The sequence below is a fragment of the Arachis hypogaea genome, chromosome 4 (genome assembly GCF_003086295.3).
Source record: "Arachis hypogaea cultivar Tifrunner chromosome 4, arahy.Tifrunner.gnm2.J5K5, whole genome shotgun sequence".
NCBI lineage: Eukaryota > Viridiplantae > Streptophyta > Magnoliopsida > Fabales > Fabaceae > Arachis > Arachis hypogaea.
In genome coordinates this window covers 105,566,589-105,592,828 of record NC_092039.1, presented here as the reverse complement: position 1 = coordinate 105,592,828, position 26,240 = coordinate 105,566,589, and the positions used below count along the sequence as shown (strand labels likewise).

Below are 26,240 nucleotides of genomic sequence, written 5' to 3'. Positions count from 1 at the left end.
AAAAAAATAATAATCATAACCACAATAAACAGTACCCACCAAATATAACTCATAACGGTTATGGCTAATATACCTCAGTGGTTACTTCTTGATTACCGACATCTTTGAAGGGGGCTGGGCAGGATCTTTCACTAGACTCTTTATGGTATTGTCGCTATTTTTTTTTCACATCGCCGACTTCAACACAAATCTTTCTAATAATTTTATCAACGTCATTGGTCACAATATCACCGTCTACATCATCAGCGATTGTTACCTTTTTCACCTTAGTCTTTTTTTGCTGTGATGTGTTCACTCTTCTCTTGGTTTGACTTATCCAATAGATTTGCCTCCCTGGACCCCTACTCCTCTGAGTATAGGACATCTTTCTTACGTCGTTATGCATATTCTGACCATAAGATCTCTAACAAAGTTTCGTGATCTGAAACGGTCTTTTTCAATTTTTTATCTCCTCCACCTGTGCATCTACTATGCATCTGGTTGTTCCGTCAGAATGAAGCAGAATTTACTACATCAAGAAAGATACACTCAAAATCAACGAAAATTACATTCTCTATTAAGCTTTCAACTTGTGTTGGGTTAAAACGTTTTCCTCTCGCACTTGGTTGAAGACATTCATAATGACATCATCCGTGGGCGAAACCTCATCGTTGTTAGCTGTTATCTTTTCCCTGCATTCCTCCACAACTGAGTCCTCAGCAGATGTTATGTTCAGAGGAATATCCTTTCCGCCACCCTTACCATGCTTTTTCCTCTCACCCATGAAAAACACTTAACTTTCACTCTTTCTTTTGCGCGAAGCTCTACACAAACAATGTTGTCTTCATGAAATTTTTTTCGAATGAAGCAACCTCTCCTCGAGGTCCCTAATTTTACTAGTGACACCCTGGGCCTGGGCTTTCTTTCTTAGTGATACGCATAAAGCCCAAAAATTGTAGCCCATTAAAAGCAACAATGAAGCTTCTCCTAAAATAAGATATAATTAACATTAAAAAAAGAACAAATCATCATTATATCTAGTATAGGAAAAAATAAATTATGTTTTAAAAATATAAAGTCTATCATAGGAAGCTACTCTAGAGAGCAGGTAACGTTATCCGCTACACGCGTAACAATGGCAAAGTGATTGACTTGACATCATTGAAAGATATCTATTAAAAAGAAGTTTCATATTGCCTAAATTTAAATTGATCTTCACATCCATTAGGGGCATCCTAGAGGCAACACATTATTTTCCTTGATTTGGCTAAAAAGTTACACAACTCACTTTGAATTAATTTGCACAAAGTGCCACAAATTTTCAAATTTATTTATGCGCATTGACTCTAATTTTTAATTCTATAATTTGTCTTCTATTCTTCTCAATATTAAACTAGTCATTTTCAAGATGTTCATAAAATTGACTTAATTTTTTAGACTAATGTTTTGGGGTGGAAGTGAGATGGATGATTTTTATTATCATTGTAATTTTGAGAGTTTTTCAAAATTGTGGAAGGTACAGAAATTATTGAATCCAATTTTTGTACTTCAAATTTTTAAAATTTTTTAAGTAGAAATCGGAAGGTCCGATTTTTGTAATCTAGAAATCCGACGATCCAATTTTTATACTTCTAAAAAATTAGAGGGTCCGATTTTTGTATCCCAAATTAAATGGTGCCACATTTGAGATTCACACCCCAACAATTCATAATCCAAAAATACTATTATCAACCCAATATGCAAAATAAAAAGTGAATTTTTCATACTCTAATTAACCACATTTTCACAACATGAGTTTCACACTATATTAATTGAATCTATTTTGACTATACACTACCTATCACAATTACTAAATTTCACGAACTTAAATATTCATCTAAAAATATCATGTACAATGCATAACATTATTTAGTTTTTGTTTTTTATAAAGTTTAGAAAATGGCAAGTTCCACGGTGTAGAAGAAAGATTCTTTCTACACCTATAGAAAACACATGTCAACTTTCCATAAATAAATTGTGTATTGGTGGTCACATGTGTAACACCCTACCATACAGAGTCTTATGCTTAAGTCATAATTCAGAGATGGCAAGGTATTACGACCTCTAAAATAAAAATTTAGTACGTATAGTAGTATGAATGATTGATTATAACTAGGAGCCTTTGTAGAAAAAAGGGTAGACAAAAACCGCAACCTTAAAGCGCAACACTCCGATCGATAACGTAACGAACAAGGATAACCAACGCGAGATTATATATATACAAAGGAGTGTCAAAAACAGGAATATCAAGACTCAAGATCCGGCTGCGAAGATAACCGGTCCGAGCATAACAATATATACATATGATAAAATAAGGAAAACCCCAAGGGAAACCCAAAGGGACACAAATACATAAAACCTATTCTCCAAAATCTCCCATAAGAGGAGTCATCACAGTTTGTATTATTTAATGGAGATAAAAGTATCTAAGCAAAACATATAAACCAAAACATAGCCCCGAGAACAAAGGATCTTCGCAAATCTAGAAGTCTCCAGCATGCCTCAGCGAGAAACCTCACGTCTTGCATCTGAAAACCACAAAATCCGCATGGGTGAGAACCAGAGGTCCCCAGCATGGTAACAGCTTCCACATATATAATACATAATAATGGAGGAAAGCCAAAGGCAATCCTAGAACTTCCTCCAGATAATATCAACGCTTATAAACAAGCTAAACCATAAAGGGCATCTGACTAAAGATTCTTCAGTCTAACTAATACTTCCCTTTCCAATTCCTTCAAACCTCCCAACCACCAGTAGGAGTATAATGTAGCAAACACAGTTATATCAAACAAAGAATATACAAATAGGAACAGTTAAGGCATTTAGACAATTAGCAAGTATTATGCAGTCAAATAGGCAATCTCAAACAATTCATATAGTATGCATATGATGAATGCCTGTCCCTAGTGGCTGATGATATCATCTTGTCGGTTATAGAGCCAACCCGACAAGTCCTGGTCGCTAACCATTGGACTGTCCCTCTGTCATGCATCCCCAACTCGAGTTATACTCGTCATAAACTTGATCCTAATCATGATCTATATCCATCACCCTCACGGGTGAATATATACGGGGGCGAGCTCATCCGGGTCTTTCACAATGCCCGGCCACACTTACGACATAGGGTCAACAGAGTATCAAGTCTCAACCTGGAGCACGTGGTGGCTAGCCACTGCTACTACCCAGGGAAACTCGTATCTCAGATAGTGGAAGTGCAAATCACAATTATCAATAATTCAGCATAAACATGCATGAATTCTCATCCATGGATCAACATCCGTATCAGCCATTCCGGCTCACGGTTAAATCCATAACCAGCCAAAATTTATAGCATACACAGCTATTCCGGCTCACGGTTCAATCCAGAACCAGCCAATATTCATAGCATACACAGCTATTCCAGCTCACGGTTCAATCCAGAACCAGCCAATTCATAAACAATTACAGCCCTTCGGCCAATGGCATAACAAGCACTTCCACCACCATCCTCCACATCTCACATAATCATCAATGATCCTCATTGATTATTCATTTTCCCTTGCTTCACTCGCAAGTTACCACATCCACTAGCTCCTTCTCTCATAGCTAGGTTTATCATAATGGTTTAAGATATAAGTGGTGAGATCGGAGGCTTAGAGTATGAAATTTGGCTTTTAAAACTCAAAAATCAACTTTGGGATGAAAACAGGTCCGCGCGTACGCGCACTCCACGCGCACGCGTGGATGACCTCAAAAACTTCATCGACGTATGCACGCTAACGCGTGGATTAAAAATTTGCCAATCGACGCGTACGCGTGGGTGTTCTCGTGCCCCAGGCACAACACTGGCACAGTTCTGGCATGACTCTCTGGAAAATGGCTGGGCATTGGGTGCAGCACCATCGGCGCGCCCGCGCACATCACGCTCACGCGTGGATGGCATTTTCGGGAAGAACGGCGCGCACGCGCCAAGTGCGCCCACGCGCAAGGGGTCATTCTGCTAAAAATTTTCTAAGTTAAAAGCTGCAGAATTCACCAATTTAAACCCCAATCTTCCAACGGACATAACTTTCTCATTTTAAATCATTTTTCACCCGTTCTTCGAACGGCATGGACATCCCGGATCCAATTTCATTTCTAAATAGATTTGGCACAAAATAGAGATCCGTAGTCCAATTTATGTCCCACCAAAGTATGCCCAAAAACCATATTTTTCATAAAAACCACAAAGTGCCATTTGCAAACAAGTCATTTCCAACTCTTTTCAAAATCAATCAAAACATGCCATTTTCATCCCTTTTCTTTGAAATCAATCAAAATATATCAATTTCAACATCAAGCCTCCTCAACTCACACATTGACACATTACTACAACATACAAAATCACTATCTCATCATTCTAACCCACTTCACCCAAGTGGCTCAAACTCAAATATATTGACATATCACATACTCTTACTCATGCCAATTCTCAACAACACCAATTCCAATAAATCATTATTGTACACAATCAACATCATACTCACCATCAACATGGTTCAACCCACAATTCAACCATAACCAATCATCAAGCATATATCACAACATGCATATTTCTCATACATCATACCACCAAGGCATCAATAACCATCATCACATATATGACCACATCATATATCTCAATCATTAATCAACATCAACCATTCAATGCCTATCTTAGGGCCTCTAGCCTAAGTATTTCCTACCACATTACATATTAGATACGGGAAACCGAAACCATACCTTAGCCGATTTTCCCAAGCTCAACCGGAGCACTTCCAAATCACTTATCCACAAGCCCTCAAGGCCTCAACACCTCCAAGAACAGATTTTTCACCACCAAACCCTTTCCAAGCTTTTCAAAATCACCAATCAAGCTCCAATATCCACACATACACAACCTAAGCCACAATCATCATACCCATACACAACATCTCAAAACCCAAAATCATAAAACAACAAAATACACTAGGGTTGAGAATCTTACCACACCCAAGGTCCAAAGAGACAAGATTAACCTTCTCCTCCAAGAGAGTTGGGTCCTATAATATCAAAGAACCCAAAATCTCAACATTTTTGCTCATAAAACTCGAAAACAAGGCTGGAATTTCGAAGAGCAAAATGTGGCTTATCTCAAGATTAATTGTATGGGTTTTGTAGAGCTCTCCGCGGTGAATGCGTGGCCGCAAACGGAGCGGCAATCGGAGCTCTAGATCAAAAGTTATGGTGGTTTGAAGATCAACCAAGGGAGAGAACTTGAGAGAGTGTTCTTCCTCCCTTTCTCTCTAATTTCAGCTTGTGTGTGTAACAAATGAGGAGAGAGAGTGCTGAAAACTAGGGTTTTGGTTAAGTTATGTTGGGCCAAGTGCCCACTTTAGGTCCAATTGGCCCGGTTTGGCCCGTTCGGTCCAATCTTGGTCCGAATTCTATAAAATTGGTACCGAAATTCTCGTCTCAATCTCCTCTATCATATTTAGCCACAAAAATCATATTTTGGGCTTTCTAGAATAAATTCTCATTTATGGGTTAATTAGCCGTTAATTAACCGGATTTTACAACATGGAGACATGCAGACAGAGTGGCAAGCACTGCATTATGACAGAAGATTCACAGGTTGGTAGTTGTGGATAGCTAAAGGAGTGTGTGTTAGCTATAATTATTAATTAAGCATGATTAAGTATGGTGCTGCGTGACAACATTTTGAATATTTTGTTGGGCCTAATAAATAATATGTAAAATGGAGTGCAATATGTGGCATTCGAAACAATTTATTTGTTAGACTATGAAAAAAGTGGGTAGTCAGAAACAATCCATTGTTTTAACAACCCAAAAAAATCTAAAATGTTTTTTCAATAATTGATTTTAATTGAAGAAATATTTTCATAATCCACAGATTAATTCATTAAGTAAAACTCGATAGAAAAAAAATAAATGCAAATTTATGTTATAAATAAAGTTCCATAACTATTCCTGAACTTAAATAAACAATCTATAATTGAAAAGATATTTTGTAGAACTATGACAGAAAATGCATGCTTTTATTTTGTCATGTACAGAAAAATAAAAAATAATTTACATTCCCATGACATTCATATTTAAAAAATCATAACTTAAATGCATTTAGTTATTTAAATCTTGATATTTGACGTATCAAATTTATCTAATAAGTGCACAAAAGCATGACTGTGACAAGTTCCTATTTTAGTCTTTGTTTAGGAGATATTTGTTCCTTTTAATTTTTAATTTTGTGAAAGGAATAGCCGAATAGGTATAAGTTTCATGTTTTTGTTAAATTTAAGATACATTTATATTGAGTGTTGAAAATATTTAAGTGATTTTGACTTAATAAAAACTAACAAGGGCTATTCAATAACTAATATGTATGTGAATGTACATTAAACCTGCCATATTATTCTTGTATTTTCTTTTGGATGGCTTTCTCAAAATATCCCTCCTCTTTTATGACTTAAAAAAATATAATAAATATCTACACATACTAAGAAAGAAAATGCATAAATAAATTAATAAATACAATTGAATAATTATTACTATTACATTTTAGACATTTAATAACATTTATCTTTTACCATTTGTTAAGGTGTTAGTAATTATTATAAATTAAATATTAAGTAACATTTACTAAATATATTTTATTTTTTTAAAAAACTTATTAAAAGTGTTATCTATTGTCAATGAAAAGTCCAGATATACAAATGCTCATGCTCTGAAAGTAGAAACTATTGTTCTTACTCCTCCTCACGCTGTGAAACACCTTTCAGCTCTCGCTCCTCCTCCATAATCTCTTGCTCCGCCTTCAAATTCAAATTCTCGATTTTACTCTCCACTTTGGTAAGCATTTTCTCACTTCTTAAATTTTTTTCTATTCAAGGAGTTCTTCAATTTCTCAACTCTTGCTGATTTCGATCTGGATCTGAATCATCGCTGCTCGTTGTTGCTGTCTCTACTTGCCGCGTTAGCTATCGTCATTGTCATTGTCCTTGTGCAGGTAGGCCATCCATTGATTCTCAATGTGCTAAATATATTTATGTATAATTATTAGTTGATTTAGGTTTTTAATTGGTTATTTATTAGTAAGGTTTTGAATTTAGGTTTTAATTAAGTTGTTTAATGGGTTGTTGATCCTCAATGTGCTAATTCTTGATATTCTGCTTGCATTATAATTAATTATCCATGTTCTTATAAGATCCATGCTGTGTCTTTTTTATGTGTTTGTAGTTAAAATTATTAGGCTTCTCTTATGATTGGGATCGTGAAATATCTATTGACTACCATAGAACCTGACTATTACAAATGGACTCAATGGATCTTTCTACAAATTTATAAGAGTGAGCTAGAATATCAGGTTGAGTAATAATTGCTTTAAAATTTTGCTTATTTCAATTAACTCCTCAATATTGAAGATTTTAATGTGTACTTATAAAATATTAATGCTGAAGTTTCAATTAATTGGTGTCCCATGCTTGGCACTGTGTTGGCCAATGAGGAGGTGGTTGATGGTGTCAGTGAACGGGACAGTCATCCTGTAATAAGAAAGTTATGTATTTCTTTTTTTATTTTGACTCAATTTGTGGAGGTCATAGTGAAGTGCATAAGTTACTACATCAATTACAGTTTTCAAATATATGAATGCCTTAAGAAGTTTTAGTAAATAAGTGCGTGAGTTAATAATTGTCTAATGGTTTGATTATTTTTGTTGAGTCTTGGATTAATTCAGTTCCAATAATTTTTTATAATTAGTGGAGTTGTAAGAAAAAATGATTCTTTGATTATTAGAGGGATGCATGAGGTACACTGCTTGAAACTCTATTTATTTATGATTATTAGGTTGTATGTTTGCTGGTATTGATGAATGTATTGGCTGGTGTTTAATTGGGAATGGATTAGAGTTATAGAAAAATTGAATTGGTTAGCTTGTAAAGTTAGGAAGTGGGGGTTTAGAGGCTACATTAGGCTACAAGCTCAATTGACCTCTCCAATAGAGTTAGGCAACCTCCAATTACATATTGAAACTTGTTGGAAGGGTCAGAATGTCCCTAGATATTTATTTGACAATTGAGCTTGCAATACAAGCCACCGATAAATTAAAGGCTCAAAAATAATACATAGTTAGTGGTTGACCTAACAAACTTCCAAATCATAACTAAAATTTGACATGTAAGTTAGATAGGTAGGACAGCTAACATTCGGATGCCACTGTTGAGTCCTTTTGCTTCAAAATAGCTTAACTCAACTTTGTGACCTTACATTCATATCCATCTTTGCAGACAATAAATGAATCTCGCAGAATATTAATATTTCAAGCTTCACTTACTAGGCTGGCCTTACTCTCATCTTCTGAATTGTAATTTTGATGTTGAAATGCATAACGACTAATAAGGTATCTCTTGTAACTCTCTTAAACACGTTTATTTACGTAGTAGTACTTATTTCTATTCAACCGGATAAAATATAGTCTTAATGTTTACATAGTAGTACTCATTTCTATATCGACCAGTGATCTCTACATTGTTTGTCGGTAAATATAGTAACCCCGACATAGGACTATTTTGTTTTTGGATGAAATCACACATTTGAATGAATGATAATTAAACAAAAATCCCCGACATATGACCTCTAAAGTGTTCGACAGAGAATAAGAGATCATTTCCTTTTCCTATCATTGTCTTCATGTTAAGTATATAATGTTTGTTGTACATTATGCCATTTTGCTTAATTATGGTAATGCATGCGGTTGTTATTCATTGTGGTCTTTTTTTCAGTGCTTAGAAGCTTAGAGTACAGCATTATTCATTACTTCATCCTCTGAGGCATCCGCGTTGACCGAGTCTAACCCGGTCTCGTTTCTTGCTCCTTCAAAGTCTTCCCTCGCCTCACTGTAACTAACTTCCACACCCTTAATTATCACTTTTCTTCTTATTGTTATTATTATTATTATTTTCTTTCTTGTTTGATCGTACTTTTTTATTAAAAAAGTTTGTAATGTTACTCAAGTGCTATCTTAATCTTTTATTAGTATTTTTGAATTGAATCTTTTTATAATTTGGATTATAAAATATATTGTTGTTACTTGATAATCGTTAATAGTGTTCACTGCTTAGTGCTTATGCAATAATCACACATGAGAGTACCTAATTATGCATTCTACCGTAAGATTATAGTTAGAATTTAAGAGTATCGAAAATTGTTGATGCTATCTATCTTCACCTTTTCCCCTTCCATTCATTGTTATATTTTTACTGAGTATTCGCTTGCTATGATTTGAGTAGGGCCACCTTGGCTGTGTCAATGCTATGGCTTGGAATTCCAGTGGCTCATTATTGATATCTGAATTAAATGATACACAGGTATGGCAACTTTAATCTTAAAAAAATTGTAATCTATATTAGGAGCTAAGTGGTAGTTTTAACGCAAAAAACTATGAAGGAATACTCAATGTTATTATAAAGTATGTTTCTATACCAAGTGTAGAAACTCTCCCCATGTGAAGCAACATGTTCCAAATTTCTTAGCTTCCTTCTTTTGTGTGCTTGAAACACTTCCAAAGCTCACAATAGCTACACCATTATTATAATTAATTCAACAACTGAACAAGAAAAAATACTTAATAATCTCACTAGGAATCATTAAGGATTAATATAGAAATATGTTTAACCTACTTTTAAGATTTGAATAGCACCTTTCAAGACAAGACAAAATCTGCACAAACATTAAATCAAAATTTGACATTATTCCTGTAAAACCCGGTTAATTAACGGCTAATTAACCCCTAAATGAGAATTTATTCTAGAAAGCTTAAAATGTGATTTTTTTATGGCTTAATATGATAGAGGAGATTGAGACGAGAATTTCGGTACCAATTTTATAGAATTCGGACCAAGATTGGACCGAACGGGCCAAACCGGGCCAACCGGACCCAAAGTGGGCCCTTGGCCCAACATAACTAAACCAAAACCCTAGTTTTCAGCACTCTCTCTCCTTACAACACTCAAACTCACGCTGAAAATTGAAGAGAGGGGAGGAAGAACACTCTCTCAAGTTCTTTCTCTTACTTGATCTTCAAACCACCATAACTTTTGATCTAGAGCTCCGATTGCCGCACCGTTTGCGGCCACACGTTCACTGTGGAGAGCTCTACAAAACCCATACAATTAATCTTGAGGTAAGCCACGTTTTGCTCTTCAAAATTCCAGCCTTGTTTTCGAGTTTTATGAGCAAAAATGTTGAGACTTTGGGCTCTTTGATGTTATAGGACCCAACTCTCTTGAAGGAGAAGGTTAATCTTGTCTCCTTGGACCTTGAGTGTGGTAAGATTCTCAACCCTAGTGTTATTTATGGTTCTATGATGTTTGGGGTTTTGAGATGTTGTGTATGGGTGTGATTATTGTGGCTTAGGTTGTGTATGTGTGAATATTGGAGCTTGATTAGTGATATTGAAAAGCTTAAAAAGGGATTTGGTGGTGAAAAATCTGTTCTTGGAGGTGTTGAGACCTTGAGAGCTTGTGGATAAGTGGTTTGGAAGTGCTCCGGTTGAGCTTGGAAAATCGGCTAAGGTATGGTTTCGGTTTCCCGTATCTAATATATAATGTGGTAGGAAATACTTAGACTAGAGGTCCTAAGATAGGCATTGAATGGTTGATGTTGTTGAATAATTGAGATATATGATGTGGTCATATATGTGATGATGATTATTGATGCCTTGGTGGTATGATGCATGAGAAATATGCATGTTGTGATATATGTTTGATGATTGGTTATGGTTGGATTGTGGATTGAACCATGTTGATGGTGAGCATGATATTAATTGTGTACAATGATAATTTATTGGAATTGGTGTTATTGAAAATTGGCATGGGAAAGAGTATATGATATGTCAATGTGTTTGGGTTTGAGCCACTTGGGTGAAGTGGGTTAAAATAATGGGATAGTGATTTTGGTGAATTGTGGTAAAGTGTCAAGGTGTGAGATGAGGAGGCTTGATATTGGATTTGATATATTTTGATTGATTTCAAAGAAAAGGGATGAAATTGGCATGTTTTGATTGATTTTGAAAAGAGTTGAAAATGGCTTGTTTTGAAAATGGCACTTTGTGGTTTTTATGAAAAACTTGGTTTTTGGGCATACTTTGACAGGATATAACTCGGACTACGGATCTCTGTTTCGTGCCAAATCTATTTAGAAATGAAATTAGATTCGGGATGTCCATGCCATTCGAAGAACGGGTGAAAAACGATTTAAAATGAGAAAGTTATGTCCGTTGGAAGATTGGGGGTTGAATTTGTAAATTCTGCAGCTTTTAACTTAGAAAATTTTTAGCAGAATGACCCCTCGCTCGTAGGCGCACTTGGTGCATACGCGCCGTTCTTTCAGAAAGCGCCATCCACGCGTGCGCGTGATGTGCACGGGCGCGCCGAATGTGCTGCACCCAATGCCCACCCATTTTCCAAAAAGTTATGCCAAAGCTATGCCAGATTTGTGCCTGGGGCACGAGAGTACCCACGCGTACGCGTGGCTGACGCGTGCGCGTCGATTGACTAATTTTCAATCCACGCGTTAGCGTGCATGACGCTTACACGTCGATGAGTTTTGTGGCCATCCACGCGTGCGCGTGGAGTGCGCGTACGCGTGGCCCTGTTTTCATCCCAAAGTTGATTTTGAGTTTTAAAAGCCGAATCTCATACTTCTAAGCCTCCGATCTCACCATTTATGTCTTAAATCATTATGATATGCCTAGTAATGGGAAGAGGAGCTAGGGAATGTGGTAACTTGCGAGTGAAGCAAGGGAAAAATGAATGATCAATGAGGATCAAAGGTGATTATGTGAGAGGCGGAGGATGGTGGTGGAAGTGCTTGTTATGCCATTGGCCGAAAGGCCGTAATTGTTAATGAAACGGCTGGTTATGGATTTAACCGTGAGCCGGGTGGCTGGTTATGGATTTAACTGTGAGCCGGATGGCTAGATTATTGCCGTGTTACGGCGGAGCCATGATTATGGCCAAGTATAATGCATATAAATGCTGTTGAATGAATTGTGAATGTTGCACTTCCATTATCGGAGATGAGAGTTTCCCTGGGAGAAAGCAGTGGCTAGCCACCACGTGCTCCAGGTTGAGACTTGAAGCTCTTTTGACCCTATGTCGTCAGGGTGGCCGGGCACTGTGAAAGCCCCGGATGAGCTCACCCCCATAAATATTCACCAATGAGGGTGATGGATATGGATCATGATTATGATCAAGTTTATATTGAGTATAACTCGAGTTGGGGAGACACGACAGAGGGACAGTCCAACGGTTAATTGCCAGGACTTGTCGGGTTGGCTCTATAACCGACAGATGATATCATCAGCCACTAGGGACAGGCATTCATCATATGCATACTATATGAATTGTTTGAGATTACCTAATTGACTGCATATTATTTGCTAATTGTCTAAATGCCTTAATTGTTCCTATTTGTATATTTCTTGTTTGATATAACTGTGTTTGCTACATTATACTCCTGCTGGTGGTTGGGAGGTTTGAAGGAATTGGAAAGGGAAGTATTAGTTAGACTGAAGAATCTTTAGTCAGATGCCCTTATATGGTCTAGCTTGTTTATAAGCTTTGATATTATCTGGAGGAAGTTCTAGGATTGCCGCCGGCTTTCCTCTATTATTATGTATTATATATGTGGAAGCTGTTACCATACTAGGGACCTTTGGTTCTCACCCATGCGGATTTTGTGGTTTTCAGATGCAGGACGTGAGGTTTCTCGCTGAGGCCTGCTGGAGACTTCTGGATTTGCGAAGATCCTTTATTCTCGGGGATATGTTTTGGTTTATATTTTTTGCTTAGATACTTTTATCTCCAGTAAATAATACAAAATGTGATGAATCCTCTTATGGGAGATTTTGGAGAATAGGTTTTATGTATTTGTGTCCCTTTGGGTTTCCTTTGGGGTTTTCCTTATTTTATCATATGTATATATTGCTATGCTCGGACCGGTTATCTTCGCAGCCGGATTTTGAGTCTTGATATTCTTGTTTTTGACACTCTTTTGTATATATATAATCTCGCGTTGGTTTATCCTTGTTCGTTACGTTATCGATCGGAGTGTTGCGCTTTTGAGTTGCATTTTTTTTGTTTACCTCTTTTTCTACACAGACTCCTAGTTATAATCAATCATTCATACTACTATACGTACTAATTTTTTTATTTTAGAGGTCGTAATACCTTGCCATCTCTGAATTATGACTTAAGCATAAGACTCTGTATAGTAGGGTGTTACAATTCCTAGTTTTTACTCCAAATAAATTATTATGCTAGCTAGGGGGAAAAACCTTACAGATAGAATCTTGTTTTCTTGTACAAATGCTATTGAAACTTCAGCATGATTTATGATAAACTCCGCTGCATTAGGACATGTTAGGCATTATAATTCCATGTTATATGTAAGAGAAACTAATCAACTATGTTACACAAAGTGTGTTGAGTAAAAGAAGCACCAAATTGATACATATTCTATATTCTAAGGAAGGAAAATTTATACTGAGGGTATCATATAATGGAGCATATGTTACTGCATGAGTATTCCAAGCCTACAAAACAAGGTGAAAATAAAATTGAATCAAGTTAAATATCTTGCTTGCGTGCGCTCTTTCCTTTTTTTTTTAACTACCACTTCATTCTATTGGTTTTTTTTATGTGGCTTTGTTTTGTAGAATTCCTTTCCCACGGCCCACAGTGTTGTATTACTTTTATGACGGAATATTTTTAATTTTCTATTTTTCTTCAGTTCCTTTTTTCAATTAAAATAATACGACATTGTGGTAGGCATATTATCTTTTTGGACATAGAGTGCTTGGAATGCATGCTTATGATTCATTAATGATTAGACATGCTTTGGATCCCTAAATTTAATATTGAATTAACTAGTAGGAACATGTTATAGTGATTCGTTTAACTTATAAGTGGTCTAGATTAATTACGTCTTAATGTTAAATCTTACTGTTCTTAAGAAGCTGCTTTGATAATTAATTAGATAACACTGGTTTTGTATTCTACCTTTATAAGTGCCAGCTTACACTTCACATTCTCTTTGATTGTCGTAGCCACTGGTCCTGTACTCTGTCCCCTTCATATTAGTTCAAATCTAAATCCAAATCCAATAGAAATCACTCAGATCTTTTCTTGTTTTCTTTTATTTGCGTGTTTATGTGTTGATTTGGAAAGAAATTGAGAACAGGATTCGGAAAAGAAACTTGTGAATCCAATGAGAGAGATGAAGGTGCAGAAGCTCGTTCTCAATATCTCCATGGGTGAGAGTGGAGATTGTCTCACTAGAGCCACAAAGGTTCGCCTCGCATTGCTTCTTTTAATTTTTCTTTTTATTTATAATTAAAGTTATAGTCTATTTTTTGTCGGTGCTAGAGCAACTTAGTGGCCAAACCTCGTGTTTTTCAAAGGTTAGTTATTATATTGATTAATGAATAGTTGAATAATTTTGGTCGTAATGAATTTGTGTGACACTCAAGTTCTATTGATTAGGGTTGTTTACAGAGTAATTTGCGTCATATTATGTATGTTGCAAGTGAAATGATTGTGGAAAAGGTTCTAACTTCAAACCTTAGTGTTGGTATTGAGTCTAAATTTTTATGGTTTTTATCCAGGGTTCTATTTTTTTTCCGACTTCTCTTACATTTTCAGCGATTTTCCAGCAGATAGAAGCCATAAGATTGAGAATTGCTTTGGTGGTTCAAATTGGTTTAGAGGGAGTGATGATAGTGATACCACTGAGAAGCCCAAACAAGTAATAGAACAAGTTTAGTGGATTTGAATTTCTATCATTGATTAATTGTTTTGTGTTAGTATTGGAAAGCTGTTAACTTTGTCATATCATCCCCCTAAAATTTATGTATTTTTCATGTTCAAATACCATATTTATTTTACTCCAAAGGGCAAACTCTTACATTTGTAAAAATTTTGCAACATATTTTTGATAACCCCTTTTTCTCAAATTCTAGTAGCCAGAACCTAGAGACAATATTATGTAAAAATTCTTGCAAGTTTTTATGGGAATTGGAGTTTGGATGGGGATATAATGCCGCTAAAAGTTAATTTTCATACTATCAAAAATAAGATATTATATGTTAAATGACTGTTTGTATTTCAGCTTCTATGAATATCTACTCAAAGCCTGTATTTTAGGAAACAAGACTGAATCAGTAAAATACTATAGGTATTGAACTTGAAAATTCAATTTTCTTTTGAAAGTTGAGGCATAATATTACAAGTTTTGATTTAGTTGTATTTATACTGCACTTGTTTTGTTTGATGTTATGTTTTATTTGGATTGGGGTTTGAGTTAAGTTGCAAGGTTGTGTTTCAATGTGATTTTTATAGGTTTAGTAATAAAATCTTTGAGTAGTGTAGGTCTTGATTTGAAATTAGTTGACTTGAATTATTTTGTCTTGATAACTCTGCTTACAAAGTGGCCTCTTAAGCTTCACTCCTAGGATTGCACTAGAGAGAATCTTTTCATACCAATTTCAGTTCAACACTCTGAGCTTGGAAACTATATTTTATTGACTATATACTCTTGCTTTGTTCAGGTTTATAAGAACATATGGAGCAACTTTCTATATCAATCAATCTCTCTTAAAACCACCGACTTTGTCAATTAAAGAATTTGATTCCGCTACAAAGAAGCAAATAATCAATGGTAAGATAATGAAAGTATAATTGTTTTTGTGTTCATGTTATTTATTATTTGAATCTTATATAAAGCCTTCTACTTGTTCCTTGTCTCCGTCTAATTATACTTGTCTTTGTTTAACACATTACTGTGCATAGAATAATTGAATTGATTGCTGCTATTATAATGCTCTTGGATTTGATCTGAACTCTCCATTTGCCACAAAGTTGGTTGACATGACAGAAGAAGTATGCTCTTAGTCTTGCTTACTGTTGATATCTTTTATAATACATGGAATAACTCCTCACATAACTTTTCCATATTCTAAAGGATAAAAATGACTACTGTCTTGCTTTTCCAAATCCAAGCTGTTGATTTTGCTACAAATGTGAGGAGGCACAATCTTTGAAATGCACAACAAGCTGCAACCTCTTTGGCAATAAACAAGTATGTACTTGAATTAGTTGTCCCTTGTGTCCTTTTTCTAATTTGCCCTGCTAATTACTTAAATATATGATTTGAAAATCTAACTCATACTTCAAGCTAAATCTTTATTATAGTATTATTATTGAAGTTTTTTACCCCTTTTTTTAGAAAAAAGATGACGAAAAGGTTTGCAATTCTTGAAAATGCTAAAATGGATGTTTCCTATGTCTGGCATTCCCTCAACTGATAAAATGGCATATTTGCTCGCAAAACCTGTCAAATTGTTTTTGTAAAATTTTAGTCTAAATACAGTCAAGGAGAGATGTTAGGAAAAAAGAATTTGTTTGTTACCTCCTTTATGTATTATATAGTGTGAGATGCATGAATATTTAAAAATTCCAATACTTTTGGTTCTTTATTATAAATATATTTTGTTATAGAATTTTTATTATTTAAAAAAATTATTTAGTATAATTTATTTTTATTATATTTAACTCATTTAATTAAAAATACAGAATTATATATGTAATCATATTACTAAATATTATGTTGTACAAAAAATTATTAGAAAATATATATTTATATATATACAAAAAATTAAAAAAATAATGAGGGACCTAAGGCTACAGAGTAGCTATGGTATACAATGTGGCTACGCTTTACAAGTGATGCAATAGCAAGGATAAGTGTAGCCTATTCTGGTAAGCATGGAAGCTGAAAAGCGTAGCCTTTAGTCCTGAACAGCATCACTTGAAAAGCGTATCCTATTCTCAAAGGTCAAAAGCGTAGCCTTTAATGCAGAAAAGTGTAGCCTTTGAGAATAGGCAACACTAGTATAGGCATCCCCCATAAAAGCGTCTCCGAAGCCTAAAAAGCGTAGCCTTTGCTTAAGGAATTTTTTTTCATTTTTAGCTATACTTTTCAAGTGTACTTGAATAGGTATTTTTTGTAGTAATTATTGGTCTTTCTATTAGCTCTAGCTGATAATTTGAATCGGGTAACATAAATTTAGTATGATAGGACTTTGTTTTGACAGGAGATTATGAAGTATAAGTTAGGACATCCAAAAATATTTCAATATCTGAATCAATCAAATTGCTATGAGTTAGAAGGGATTGACGAACATAAAGAATATATAGCTATAAAGAGAGCAATGGATGTTGGAATGAGTTCTGAGGAGCAGGTATTTTATAGGAAGTTTTTTTAAGTTCATGATTAGATTCTTAAATTTTGACATGTGCTTCAATGTTTTGCCTTTCTATTTTTTTTTATTCTTCAGGATGTAATATTTCGAGTTGTTGCTGCGATTTTGCATCTTGGCAACATTGAGTTCATGAAAGGGAAAGAGATAGATTCATTTGTTCCAAAAGATGAGAAATGCCATTGCTTGTGTTCACTCGTTACTACCAGTCAAGTTGTAATTCTATCATTTGCAAAGGTGGCATTGTTGATTTGGTATATTATATCGGTTGTTATGTGTACTTTAAATTTTTGAGTAATTTTGTATTAATTTGACCAATGAAAAGCTTCAGCAACATTTTAATCAGGTTTGTTTGTTATAAAGATATTATTTTGTTTATAATTGCTGGTATTTCTTGAGTGTATAGTTGAAAGATAAACACCATTACTTATTTTTCAATTTAAACATGTACTCATGTGGTCTCAAAATATTTGTATTTAATCATGTAAGCATGTTGAAGAAATAAGAAAATTGACTTATTGGATCAATTTTAATATTTAAATATCTTGGGTTTAATTTGTAAAGTGGGTGTAGAATATGTAATTGAAGAAAAAGATTTTAATTCAATAATTTGTGCATTTAAATGTTACTAAAGATCTATTTTAATATCTTTTTATTGTTAGCAAAGAAAATCTTTTGTAACATTTATTAGAGTATTGGTATAAAATATCTATAGTAATATTTTTTAAGTGTTATAAAAAATATTTATAGTAATATTTTTTAAATGTTACAAAAATTATCTATGATAACATTTTTTAAGTATTACAAAAATTATCTATCGTAACATTTTTCTAAATATTACCATGAATGGTCTATTGTAATATTTTTCATAATATTATAATAGAATTTTTTTGTAATATTTTTACTAAATGTTATTAAATCTTTAAAAGAATGTTAGTAAAACTCTTTAGTAACATAGAGTATATTTAATATTTGTTAAAATATTACTAATATATATAGATAATATTTTAATATAATTTAGTAATATTTTTTTAAATGTTAATAATAGTCAACTATATAGTAGTGTATTATGGTAATTAATATGGATGAACATCTCTTAACGCATAGTAAACTTTATTATAAGACTAACCAAATTGCATTGTAAACTTATAGATTAGTGGGACTCAATTTTGTAGAACATATTGTCTAACTTTACGTGCATAGTTCTTGCCCTTTTCTAATATCGACACATATCTTTTTATAGGTGTAGAAAGAAGTAGAACTCGTCTTAGAGAATTTATTAAACAGCAAATGAATAAACATGTGGATAAGGTTATTTTACAACTTTTAATGCCTAGTAAGACATGAGATCCATTACATTGCAATAATTGCCACCAGTACAAAATGTACATTAAATATTAAAATGTACATTAATCATTAAAATTATGATGTACTAGGTATACTCTTTTAAAAAAATGAGAATGATTCTATAACAATTTTTTTGCAAGCATTAAATAATAAGAAAAAACTAATAATAGAAAAAAAATAAATATTACTCCTTCAGTAAATCATAGGAGTGTAATAAATTATAAACTGATATATGAAGTAATTAAAGTAGTGTTTATTTTTTATTATATAAATAATAAACTAATACATAGTTATAATTAATAATAATTGAAGAAGAGTATGTGAAAAGAAAATAACGAGAGGAGGAAGGAAGAGAGCATAAGTTAATATATAATAGTAGTTGTGAGACAATAATAAATATGTGTATAGAGAATGATAAAAAAAATAATAAAAATAAAATTAAAAAATTTTGAAAAAAATAATAAAACTAAAGATAATTTAAGATGTTAAAAATAAAATTAAAAGAAATAAATATTTTTTAGCCATTAAATTTATGCGAGAGAAAAATATGAAGAATAAATTTTTTATATTTGATTCGAATTAAATAATATTGAGAAAATAAATAGATCTATAAATATGTCTAAATTTTTATCTTGATTGTTACACATAATAATAATGTAATAATTTTAGTATTATACATAAATTAATTCAAATTAAATTATTCTATATATTAAAAAGCCTAAATACCTAATCAATGTTTTTATTATTTATTTATTAATAACTTATTATTTATTAATTTTTTATTTATTTTCTTAAATTTATAATTTAAAAGATATAAAAAATAATTTCCTAAAACTATTAGAAAAAACCTAACAATATCGTAGTTGCTATTCTTTTTTAAAATCAAACAGAAACTTTAAAAAACATTAACAATTTTATTATTTGGAAAAATAGAAGTTGATATATTAGATCTACAAAAAGATTAAGAAGTATCACAAATAGTGTTTATAGTACGGGAGTTACTCAACAATGTTAACTCTTTTAAAAGACAATTGCAAATATTAAGAGTTGCTAAAATAGCAGTGTCCATATATTATTACTCTTTTAAGAAGATATTTAATTATTTGATATTATTTTTTATAACTATTGACAAATTTTGATTATTTGAACAAAAGTTTTTAATAAAATATGACCTAACAAGCAAGTGAAAAAAAATAAGTATCTACATATATAAAGTAACATTTAGATATCCAAATAAAAATTTTCCTTTTAGCAAATCTTCAATAACTCAAAAATTAACACAACAAGTAGTTATGGATCGAATTGATAAACATATATAGTAGTAATTAATTGCAGTTGTGGTGAATAAAAGAAAAAAGTAAGGATGGAGAATAAAACAAGGCAACATAATAGTGACCATTAGACAATAATAGTTATACACGAATAAAGAATGATAAGAGAAAAGAACATGTACAATGTATAATAGAATGAGATGATACAAGCAAAATAAAAATTAATAATTTTAAAAGAATAATAAAACAAAATATAATTAAAGACACAGTTATCAAAATCGAATCTATGATCGAACCAATCAAAATATTAGTTTATTGGTTCATTAGTTCAACCGATGAATCACTGGTTGAACCATCTGAACCAGTCTCACATAAATAAGAAATAGAAGACGGTCAAAACCTAAAATTAAACTTTAAAATAATATCTTAACTAATATTTTAAAAACAATTGACATTCAACAAATTATAATTAACAAGTTATAATCCGATTATTATTAAATAAGTATATAAAATTTTAATATTTTTCTGTAATAAATATTTTTTAATTTTATTTTTAAAGTATTTTTATATTTATTATATTGTTATATACTATATGTATTTATTGAAAAACAATATTAATAAATATCATGTAATAATTATATTATAATTAATAAAAATATTTAATTTTTTATTTAACTAATAAACTGAATGAGGTTAAAAAATACGCAAATGTCCTAAATCAATTTTTGTTATAAACCTGTCCTAGAATATCTCTATGTAATTTAGCTATAGTAGTAGTCAATCGAATCAGTTACATTCAATTTACTATATATATGCTGCAGAAGTAGTAAATTGAATTTAGTTAATTTGATTTACTACTTCTGCAGCATGTATTGTAAATCGAATCAGCCTAGTTCGATTTACTACTTATACAGCTGATTGCCAATAAATGTTAATAAGAAAATATCCTCATTTGAATTCAAATAAAATATCAAAACAAATAACTATAATAATCTATTTTTATATTTTAGTTCAAATTTCAAAAAATTTATATTTTTTAAACTTGTGAATTTAAAACAGAATAATAAACTATGTCTAAAAATTTATTAAAAATTATTATTTGATTTATTATCATCTAAAAAATTATTACTGGATCCAATTTTTGAATTTTTTTAATTTTTCAATTCAATAATATTTTAAAGTATTGTATTAGATTCTCTTTTATTCATATTAATTTTGGGGTGATTTTTATTTTTTGGTCATGAACATTTTATTTTTATTAAGTTGTCATATTCATCTTGTGATATCTTTTTAGTTTTTTTTTTTTTTTTTAAAGAAAGGGGCTTAATAGTCCTAAAGAGAAGAAAAAGAATTACAATTTATAAACAAAATGGAATAGGGTAGCTCCTGTGAAATCATCAGCCATAATTTTTCTTAAGTCCATTGATGGGTTGTCAATGAAATGGTATCTCACTCTCTACTAGTGCTCTGTTTTTTCAATCCAGTCCACCGCTCTATTTTTCTCTCTAAGAGTATGTTTAATTGTCACTTGCTACCGTTTATTTATCCACACAAATATGCTTCTAAGGATAGGATTAGAATGCTCTTGATTATACTTTCTCTTTTAGTATGTCGAATGTAAAATTCTAAAAATTAATAAATAATTAACTAAAAAATTAATTTTAAAAATTAAAAAAAATTAAATTTTATAATTTAAAAAAGTAAAGATGTTTAAAATATGAATTTTAACATTAATTTTAAAGATTTCGATAAAAATTAGACCAACAAACCAAATCGATTAAACCGGACTATATTTGGGCCTAAGGCCCACTATATAAGACCAAGGATCAGCCATTCCACCTCCTTCATTTTACATTTCACGCTGATTGAAGAGAAGTAGAGCTACCAACGCAAGTTGACACATATGGATGATGATTTGTGTCCCTTAACCATCTCTCTCGGATTTGATACTCATTGGAGGATAGGAATGGAGCTTGCTTACTGTAGTACCCGAGGGATTAGTCATTGGGCTTTCGACCTGATGGATACCCTGGTGCAAACCAAAAAAAAAAAAAAGAAGAGAAGTAGAGCTTTAAACCCTAACCCATTTTCACTTCAATCTTCTATCGACCATAACTTTCAATCAGGAGCTCCGATTGATGAGCCGTTTGTTGCTATGCATTCGTCTTATTGAACTCTTCGATTCTAACTAAACAAAGTGGTAAGGATCTCAAATTTTTGTGCCCAGTTCTCCACCTCTTTGTTTTTTGCATTTTTGGTTTGATACTGAGAGATTTTGATAATTTTGGTGGTTTAGGTGCAATCTAACATTGGATAATTGTTGGTTTTACCCCAATCATCAATGGATAATGTAAGAAAACTCTAAACCCTTGTGGTGTGTCTAATTTATCAATCCTAGTGTTAATTATGGTGAATTGTATGGATTAGATTGAAATTGTGTTAAATTAGAGTTAAATCGGTGAATTGGAGTGCTTGGAACTTAGCTTTGGGTGGCTGAAATTTTATTGGGATTAATTTGGAGTCTTTGAAACTTGAAGTTTAGTGTTTTGAGCTTTGGAAAAAATCAGCCAAGGTATGATTTTGGTTTCTTGTAGTTAATATATAATATTGCATGAAAACTTAGGTTAGTGGCCCTAAAATAGGTTGGAATTGTATGTATTGATTGATTGAATGTGTGTATGTAATATGTGTAGTAGATTTGATTTAGAGGTTGAAATTGAGTATGTGTAAGAAGTTGATAATGATGATGTGATATGAGTTTTGATGATGGTTGGTGATATTGTGGTGAGTATGATGATGAGTATGAGAAATCTTGGGTTAGAAGCTGGGACCGGTAAATACGGGTAAGTATGGTAAATTGAGATTTATGTAGTTGGTGTTAAATATGAATTATATGTTGGGTTTGATAGTGAAGTGGTTGGAATATATGCAATTATTGTATATATGTATGTATGTAATGAAAATGATGTTAAATTGGTGATGAAGCATTTGTATTTTGAGTGACTTAGTGATTTGATAAATAGTGGATTAGTGTTTGAAAGTCATGAGAATGCTTGAGATGGATTTGGCTAAGATTTGGTTGCTTTTTGAATTGAAAAGTTTGGAAAACTTGAGGTTTGAGTTTTTGGTAAAAACATAATTTTTTACCAACTTCGGTGGGTTATAACTTGGCTTCTGGACACTTAAATTTTGTGAAATCTATTTTGAATAAAAATTATATCCGTGAAGTTTATACCGTTCAAAGAACGGACTAAAATTAATTTTTAACGAAAAAGTTATGCATGTTTGAAATTTAGATTTAAAAATATAATTTTGCAGAAAACCAGAATTTCTAGTATGCGTGCGTACACACACTGTCATGTGCACGCACAGACCAGAGCGTTGGTGAGACTCGTGCGTACGCACATGGGGGGTATGCATGCACACCCTGGGGATTTCACAAGTTGTGCGTACGCACACTATGGTGCATACGCACAAATTGGAATGTTCGTCTAGTGCCTGCGTACGCAAGCAATGATGCGTACGTTGTAACACCCTACCATACAGAGTCTTATGCTTAAGTCATAATTCAGAGATGGCAATGTATTACAACCTCTAAAATAAAAATTTAGTACGTATAATAGTGTGAAAAATGATTATAACTAAGAGCCTTTGAAGAAAAATGGGTAAAACAAAATCGTAACTTGAAAGCGCAACACTCCGATCGATAACGTAACGAATAAAGGATAAACCAAAGCAAGATTATATATATATATATACAAAGGAGTGCCAAAAACAAGAATATCAAAACTCAAAATCCGGTTGCAAAGATAACTGGTCTGAGCATAACAATATATACATGTAAATAAAGTAAGAAACCCCATGGAAACCCAAAGGGACAGAAATACAGAAAACTTATTCTCCAAAATCTCCTATAAAAGGAGTCATCACAGTTTGTATTATTTAGTGGAGATAAAAGTATCTAAACAAAACATATAAACCAAAATAGGGTCCCAAGAACAAAGGATCTTCGCTAATCCAGAAGTCTCCAGCATGCTTCAACGAGAAGCCTCACGTCCTGCATCTGAAAATCACAAAATCCACATGGGTGAGAACCGGAGGTTCTCAGTATGATAACAGTGCCCACAAATCTAACATGTAACGTCCTGGTAAAGCCAAATGCAATCCTAGAACTTTCACCAGATAAATTCAAAGCTTATAAACAGACTAAACCATAAATGGCAAATGACTAAGGATTCTTCAGTCTAACTAATACTTTTCTTTCCAATTCCTTCAGACCTCCCAACCACTAACAGGGGTATAAAAATGGCAAAATAAGTTATATCACACAAGAGATATACAAATAGGAACAGATAAGATATTTAGACAATTAGCAAGTAATATGCAGTCAAATAGGCAATCTCAAACAATTCACATAGTATGCATATGATGAATGCCTGTTCCTAATGGCTAATGATATCATCTGTCGATTATATAGCCAACCTGACAAGTCCTGGTAGCTAACCATTGGACTGTCCCTCTGTCGTGCATCCCCAACTCGAGTTATACTCAACATATCATGATCATAATCATAATTTATATCCAACACCCTCACTGGTGTATATTCATGGGGGCGAGTTCAGCCAGAACTTTCACAGTGTCCGGCCACACTTACGACATAGGGTCAGCAGAGTATCGAGTCTCCACCTGGAGCACATGGTGGCTAGCCACTGCTTTCACCCAGGAAAACTCGTATCTTAGATAGTGGAAGTGCAACATTTACATTTCATTCAATAGCATATATGCATTTATACTCGGCCATAAATCAATAATGGGCCCCGCCATAATTCGGCAATAACTCAGCCATCCGGCTCACGGTTCAATCAAGAACCAACCAATTTATCAATAAATACAGCCCTTCAGCTCATGGCACACACAGCACCTCCACCGCCATCCTCTGTATCTCATATAATCATCTTTGATCATCATTGATCATAACTTTTTTCTTTACTTCATTCACAAGTTACCACATCCCCTAGCTCCTTTCTCATTGCTAGCCATATCATAATGATTTAAGACATAAGGGGTGAGATTGGAGGCTTAGAAGTATGAAATTTGGCTTTTAAAACTCAAAAATTAACTTTGGGATGAAAACAGGGCTACGCATACGTGTCCTTCACACGCACGCGTGGATGGAAAAATAGCCGAATGACGCGTATGCGTAAGCCATGTGTACGCGTGGGTCCGTTTGTGCCCTACGCACAGAACTGGCACAATTCTGGCACAACTCTCGGGAAAATGGCTAGGCATCTGCTGCAGCACACCGACACATACACGTCGGCCACGCGCACGCGTGGGCCACGGGCACGCGTGGGTAGTGAAAATGGCGCGTATGGATCGGTCACGCCTACACGTGGGTGCGCGTTTTGCCAAAAAATTTTCTAAATTAAAAGCTACATAATTCACAGATTCGACCACCAATCTTCCGATGGACATAACTTCTTCATTTTAAATCATTTTTTGCCCCTTCTTCGAACGACATGGATATCCCAGATCCAATTTCATTTTTAAACAAGTTTGGTACAAAACGGGGATCCGGAGTCCAAGTTATGTCCCGTCAAAGTATGCTCAAAAACCATGTTTTCACATAAAACCACAAAATGCCATTGTCAAAACAAACCAATTTCATCCCTTTTCAAAATCAACTAAAACATACCAATTTCAATCCTTTTTGAAATCAATCAAAACATACCAAAATCAACATCAAGCCTCCTCAACTCATACATTAACATTTTCCTCAAAATCACAAAAACACCACCAAACCATTTTAACCCATCACAATCAAATGGCTACCTTTTAAACACATTAACATGTCATGCATCCTTCCTTATCCCAATTCCAATAATACCATTTCCAATCAACCATCATTATACATAATCAATATCATACTCACCATCAACATGATTTCACCCAAAAATCAACCTCAACTATTCATCAAGCATATATCACAACATGCATTTTCTCATATATCACACCATCAAGGCATCAATTTTCATAATCACATATATGACCATATCATATATCTCAACTATTCAACAACATCAACAATTCAATGCCTATTTTAGGGCCTCTAGCCTAAATTTTCACACCACATTATATTTTAGATACAGGAAATCGAGACCATACCTTAGCCAATTTCCCAAGCTCAACCGGAGCATTTGTAAATTACTTGTCCACAAGCTCTCAAGGTCTCAACACCTCCAAGAACAGAGTTTTGCACACCAAACCCTTCTCAAGCTTTTCCAAAA

General features: G+C 33.3%; 1 non-coding gene across 21 annotated transcripts; it reads left to right on the top strand.

The window, feature by feature from the left end:
- Window positions 1-6,687: 6,687 nt before the first annotated feature.
- LOC112797130 (uncharacterized) lies at window positions 6,688-17,716 on the top strand. 21 transcript variants are annotated; one of them, XR_003199613.3, is made up of 13 exons: window positions 6,688-6,867; window positions 6,996-7,024; window positions 7,255-7,381; window positions 8,304-8,416; window positions 8,799-8,914; window positions 9,306-9,383; window positions 14,260-14,367; window positions 14,735-14,835; window positions 15,626-15,735; window positions 15,867-15,956; window positions 16,039-16,155; window positions 17,171-17,317; window positions 17,414-17,716. It is a non-coding gene; the product is annotated as an uncharacterized protein (transcript). The 21 variants fall into 21 exon arrangements; XR_011881312.1 differs by having other exon boundaries at window positions 14,732-14,835; XR_011881321.1 differs by lacking the exon at window positions 7,255-7,381 and having other exon boundaries at window positions 14,732-14,835.
- The last annotated feature ends 8,524 nt before the right edge of the window (window positions 17,717-26,240 follow it).